Below are 7248 nucleotides of genomic sequence, written 5' to 3'. Positions count from 1 at the left end.
GGAAAGAAGGGGCTCAATCTGGGAAGGCCTCCTGGAGGAGGTGAGCTCTCAGCAGGGCCTTGAAGGGAGGAAGAGAGCTAGCTTGGCGGATGGGCAGAGGGAGGGCATTCCAGGCCCGGGGGATGACGTGGGCCGGGGGTCGATGGCGGGACAGGCGAGAGCGAGGTACAGTGAGGAGATTAGTGGTGGAGGAGCGGAGGGTGCGGGCTGGGCAGTAGAAGGAGAGAAGGGAGGTGAGGTAGGAGGGGGGCGAGGTGATGGAGAGCCTTGAAGCCCAGGGTGAGGAGTTTCTGCCTGATGCGCAGATTGATCGGTAGCCATTGGAGGTTTTTGAGGAGGGGAGTGATATGTCCAGAGCGCTTCTGGACAAAGATAATCCGGGCAGCAGCATGAAGTATGGATTGAAGTGGAGAGAGACACGAGGATGGGAGATCAGAGAGAAGGCTAGTGCAGTAGTCCAGACGGGATAGGATGAGAGCTTGAATTAGCAGGGTAGCGGTTTGGATGGAGAGGAAAGGGCGGATCTTGGCAATGTTGCGGAGCTGAGACCGGCAGGTTTTGGTGACGGCTTGGATGTGAGGGGTGAATATACTAAAATAAGCCGTGAAGTTGCTCGGATCTATTTTAGCTTGCTGTTTATATCTGTTTCTCAGCAATCACGCTGGATGGGATTGTGACTTATCTGTTCCTGGCAAGTGCTGCTTTGGCTCTCTGAGGCGGCCGCCTTGCAGGATGAGAACTCATAGTAAATAGAGTAATTTACGTCTCCTAGGCTCCTATCTTCCCACGATAGGAAATGCCTCATGGCGAGGGAGGGAAAGCTAGCTCTCTTCCTCCCTTCAAGGCCCTGCTGAGAGCTCACCTCCTCCAGGAGGCCTTCCCAGACTGAGCCCCTTCCTTCCTCTCCCCCTCGTCCCCCTCTCCATCCCCCCCATCTTGCCTCCTTCCCTTCCCCACAGCACCTGTATATATGTATATATGTTTGTACATATTTATTACTCTATTTATTAATTTATTTATTTATTTTACTTGTACATATCTATTCTATTTATTTTGTTTTGTTAGTATGTTTGGTTTTGTTCTCTGTCTCCCCCTTTGATGATGATGATGATGATGATGGCATTTGTTAAGCGCTTACTATGTGCAAAGCACTGTTCTAGACTGTGAGACTGTGAGCTTTTAGACTGTGAGCCCACTGTTGGGTAGGGACTGTCTCTATGTGTTGCCAATTTGGACTTACCAAGCGCTTAGTACAATGCTCTGCACATAGTAAGCGCTCAATAAATACAATTGATGATGATGATGATGAAAAGGTTTCTGAGCAGCGGGTTGTGCGATTTGAGCTGTGAGCCCGTCGTTGGGCGGGGATTATCTCTATTTGTTGCTGAATTGTAATAATAATAACGATGATGGCATTTATTAGGCGCTTACTATGTGCAAGGCACTGTTCTAAGCACAGAGGGGGTTACAAGGTGATCAGGTTGTCCCATATGGGGCTCATAGTCGTAATCCCCATTTTACAGATGAAGGAACTGAGGCCCAGAGAAGTTAAGTGACTCGCCCAAAGTCACACGGCTGACAAGTGACGGAGCCATGACTTCTGACTCCACTTGTACTTTCCAAGCGCTTAGTACAGCGCTCTGCACACAGTAATAATGATAATAATAATGATGATGATGGCATTTATTAAGTGCTTACTATGTGCAAAGCACTGTTCTAAGCGCTGGGGAGGTTACAAGGTGATCAGGTTGTCCCACGGGGGGCTCAGTCTTAATCCCCATTTTACAGATAAGGTCACTGGGGCACAGAGAATAATAATAATAATAATGGCATTTGTTAAGCACTTACTACGTGCAAAGCACTGTAGGGACTGTCTCTATGTGATGCCAATTTGTACTTCCCAAGCGCTTAGTACAGTGCTCTGCACATAGTAAGCGCTCAATAAATACGAATGATTGATTGATTGATTGATTGTTCTAAGCGCTGGGGGATACAATGTGATCAAGTTGTCCCACGTAGGGCTCACAGTCTTAATCCCCATTTTACAGATGAGGTCACTGGGGCACAGAGAGGTGAAGTGACTTGCCCAAAGTCACACAGCTGACAACTGGGGGAGCAGGGATTTGAACCTATGACCTCTAACTCCAAAGCCCGTGCTCTTTCCATCGAGCCACGCCGCTTCTAAGCGCTCAATAAATGCGATTGAATGAATGAATGAGCAAACGGGGTTAGTGGCCGGCAAAGCTTTAATTTAGGGGTTCTTTGATAACTAATTCATTCATTTGATCATTCAGTCGTATTTATTGAGCGCTTACTGTGCCGAGCGCTGGACTAAGTGCTTGGGAGAGTATAATATAACAATAAACAGACGCATTCCCTGCCCACAACGAGCTTGCAATCTAGAGGATGAGAGAATCGCTGTGGCCTGACAGAGCACGGGACTGGGAGTAAGAGGATCCGGGTTCTATTCCTATTTTTTGCAGAGTGACCTTGGGTAAGTCACTTCAGTTCTCCTGTTCACCCACCTACTTAGCCTGTAAGCCCGTTAATCAGGTTGCTGTTGGACAGCACCTGTATATATGTATATATGTTTGTACATATTTATTACTCTATTTATTTATTTATTCATTTATTTTATTTGTACATATCTATTCTATTTATTTTATTTTGTTAGTATGTTTGGTTTTGTTCTCTGTCTCCCCCTTTTAGACCGTGAGCCCACTGTTGGGTAGGGACTGTCTCTATATGTTGCCAATTTGTACTTCCCAAGCGCTTAGTACAGTGCTCTGCACATAGTAAGCGCTCAATAAATACGATTGATGATGATGATGATGATAGGGACTGTCTCTATATGTTGCCGACTTGTACTTCCCAAGCGCTTAGTACAGTGCTCTGCACACAGTAAGCACTCAATAAATATGATTGATTGATTGATTGATTGATTGATAGGGCTCAGGGCTTAATCCCCATTTTACTAACTGAGAGAAAAACGAGAAAACAGGAATCGCTGCAGACAACAAGAAGAGGAGGGGGAAAAAAGAGAGGGGAGAAGGGGAACTAGAGAATAGAAAGTATAGGAGAAGCAGGGAGGCCTCGTGGAAAGAGTCTGGGAGTCAGAGGACCTGGGTTCTAATCCCGACTCTGCCAAGTGTCTTTTAGACTGTGAGCCCACTGTTGGGTAGGGACTGTCTCTATATGTTGCCAACTTGTACTTCCCAAGCGCTTAGTACAGTGCTCTGCACACAGTAAGCGCTCAATAAATACGATTGATGATGAAGTGTCTGCTGTGGGGCCTTGGACAAGTCATTTCACTTCTCTGTACCTCAGTCGCCTCATCTGTAAAATGGAGATTAAGATTATGAACGCTAAATAGGATCGGGATTGGGTCCAACCTGATTTTCTCAGAGTTTGTGCTTGGATTTGAGCCTTTCCTCCACCCTCAAACCCACAGGACTTGCTTGCATCTCTTTAAATTCTGTATTAGAATTTGGACCTGGGTTCAAATCCCAGCTCGCCAATTGTCAGCTGTGTGACTTTGGGCAAGTCACTTAACTTCCCTGTGCCTCAGTTACCTCATCTGTGAAATGGGGACTAAGACTGTGAGCCCCCCATGGGACAACCTGATCACCTTGTTACCTCCCCAGTGCTTAGAACAGTGCTTTGCACATAGTAAGCGCTTAATAAATGCCATTATTATTATTATAGATTATTTTTATTGATGTCTTTCTCCCCTTCCACACTGTAAAGTCATTGTGGGTGAGACTATGTCTACCACATCTGTTTTACTTTCCCAAGCACTCAGCACAGTTCTCTGCACGCAATAAGGGCTCAAATGCCACTGATGATATCTCCCTCGGTGCTTACTACAGTAACTGGTACATAATAAGTACTTAAATAACACAAGAGAGGAAAGGTCAGAAATAAAGACGTTAGATTTATGACTCTCGTTTGCTTCTAAAGGTTTGCACAATTTAATTAGATCAGACACCGTCCCTTTCTCACAATCAATCAATCAATCGTATTTATTGAGCGCTTACTGTGTGCACAGCACTGTACTAAGCACTTGGGAAGTACAAGTTGGCAACATATAGAGACAGTCCCTACCCAACGTGGGCTCACAGTCTAAGAGGGGGAGACAGAGAACAAAACCAAACATACTAACAAAATAAAATAAATAGAATAGATATGTACAGGAAAAATAAATAACTCACACTGATTGTACTCATTCTAAGTAGGAGGGAGAACAGGTATCGAACCCTCATTTTACAGTTGAGGGAACTGAGACACAAAGAAATTAATAATAATGGGGATTGTTAAGAGCTCACTATGTGCCAAGCACTGTACTAAGCGCCGGGGTGGATACAAACAAGTAGGGTTGGATGAGGTCTCTGTCCCCCGTGGGGCTCGCAGCCTCGATCCTCATTTTACAGATGAGGCGACTGAGGAAAAAAGAAGCAAAAAGACTTTCCCAAGATCACACAGCGGACAAGTGGCGGAGCCAAATCTCGGCCTCACCCACCGTCAGCTGTGTGACTTTGGGCAAGTCACTTAACTTCTCTGGGCCTCAGTTCCCTCATCTGTAAAATGGGGATGAAGACTGTGAGCCCCCCATGGGACAACCTAATCAATCAATCAATCGTATTTATTGAGCGCTTACTGTGTGCAGAGCCCTATACTAAGTGCTTGGGAAGTACAAGTTGGCAACATATAGAGACAGTCCCTACCCAACAGTGGGCTCACAGTCTAAAAGGGGGAGACAGAGAACAAAACCAAACATACTAACAAAATAAAATAAATAGAATAGATATGTACAAGCAAAATAAATAAATAAATAGAGTAATAAATATATACAAACATATATACATATATACAGGTCACCTCATCACCTTGTAACCCCACCCCCAGCGCTTAGAACAGTGCTTTACACATAGTAAGCGCTTAATGAATGCCATTATCATTATTATTATTATGACCTTCTCACTCCCAGGCCAGGGCTCTTTCCACTAAGCCGTGCTGCTTCAGTTTGTTGTGTCTTTGGAACGAGTTTCCAAGCTAAACTGGCTAGGTTCCTAATCTTTGTTCTTGCCCCTTAAAAAGAATCCACATGATGAAAGCAATATGATTAACAATCATAAAAAAAAAGAAATTCATTCATTCATTCATTCAATCGTATTTATTGAGCGCTTCCTGTGTGCAGAGCACTGTACTAAGCTCTTGGGAGGTACAAGTCGGCAACATATAGAGACGGTCCCTACCCAACAGCGGGCTCACAGTCTAGAAGGGGGAGACAGAGAACAAAACCAAACATATTAACAAAATAAAATAAATAGAATATGTACATGTAAAATAAATAAATAGAGTAATAAATCGTACAAACATATATACAGGTGCTGTGGGGAAGGGAAGGAGGTAAGGTGGGGGGGGATGGAGAGGGGGGAGGAGGGGGAAATTTTTGTGTACAGTCTCTAGACTGTAAGCTCATTATGGGCAGGGGACATTTATACTAATTCTGTTGTACTGGACTCTCCCAAGCGCTCAGGACAGGGTTCTGCACATAGTAAGTGCTCAATAAATACGATTGATTGATACCTGTCCCTCCTGTGTTTCAAATCTCAGAGAGATCTCCTCTTTGCTTTACTACTCAATGCCACCGTGTTCACGAGATCAATCAACTGTGTTCACGAGATCAATCAATCATATTTATTGAGCACTTACTATGTGCAGAGCACTGTACTAAGTGCTTGGGAAGTACAAATTGGCAACATCTAGAGACGGTCCCTACCCAACAGCCGGCTCACAGTCTAGAAGGGGGAGACAGACAACAAAACATATTAACAAAATAAAATAGAATAGATAGGTACAAGGAAGATTAATAAATATGTACAAACATATATACATATATACAGGTGTTGTGGGGAAGGGAAGGAGGTAAGGTAGGGGGGATGGAGAGGGGGAGGAGGGGGAAATTTTTGTGTACAGTCTCTAGACTGTAAGCTCATTATGGGCAGGGGACATTTATGCTCATTCTGTTGTACTGGACTCTCCCAAGCGCTCAGGACAGGGTTCTGCACGTAGTAAGCGCTCAATAAATACGATTGATTGATACCTGTCCCTCCTGTGTTTCAAATCTCAGAGACGTCTCCTCTTTGCTTTACTACTCAATGCCACCGTGTTCACGAGATCAATCGATCGTATTTATTGAGCGCTTACTGTGTGCAGAGCACTGTACCAAGCGCTTGGGAAGTCCAAGTTGGCAACATCTAGAGACGGTCCCTGCCCAACAGCGGGCTCACAGTCTAGAAGGGGGAGACGGAGAACCCAACCAAACCTATTAAGAAAATAAAATAAATAGAATAGATAGGTACGAGGAAGATACATAAATAAGTAGAGTAAAAAATATGTACAAACATATATACAGGTGCTGTGGGGAAGGGAAGGAGGTAAGGCAGGGGGGATGGAGAGGGGGAAGAGGGGGAAATGCTTGTGTACAGTCTCTAGACTGTAAGCGCATGATGGGCAGGGGACATTTATGCTCATTCTGTTGTACTGGACTCTCCCAAGCGCTCAGGACAGGGTTCTGCACATAGTAAGCGCTCAATAAATACGATCGATTGATACCTGTCCCTCCTGTGTTTCAAATCTCAGAGACGTCTCCTCTTTGCTTTACTACTCAATGCCACCGTGTTCACGAGATCAATCAATCAACCGTGTTCACGAGATCAATCAATCAATCGTATTTATTGAGCGCTTACTGTGTGCAGAGCACTGTACTAAGCGCTTGGGAAGTCCAAGTTGGCAACATCTAGAGACGGTCCCTGCCCAACAGCGGGCTCACAGTCTAGAAGGGGGAGACAGACAACAAAACACGTTAACAAAATAAAATAAATAGAATAGATAGGTACAAGGAAGATAAATAAATAAATAGAGTAATAAATATGTACAAATATATATACAGGTGTTGTGGGGAAGGGAAGGAGGTAAGGCGGGGGAGATGGAGAGGGGGACGAGGGGGAAATGCTTGTGTACAGTCTCTAGACTGTAAGCGCATGATGGGCAGGGAACATTAATGCTCATTCTGTTGTACTGGACTCTCCCAAGCACTCAGGACAGGGTTCTGCACATAGTAAGCGCTCAATAAATATGATCGATTGATACCTGTCCCTCCTGTGTTTCAAATCTCAGAGACGTCTCCTCTTTGCTTTACTACTCAATGCCACCGTGTTCACGAGATCAATCGATCGTATTTAT

This window comes from Tachyglossus aculeatus, chromosome 15 (assembly GCF_015852505.1).
Source record: "Tachyglossus aculeatus isolate mTacAcu1 chromosome 15, mTacAcu1.pri, whole genome shotgun sequence".
NCBI lineage: Eukaryota > Metazoa > Chordata > Mammalia > Monotremata > Tachyglossidae > Tachyglossus > Tachyglossus aculeatus.
Note: the sequence above shows the minus strand (reverse complement) of the source record.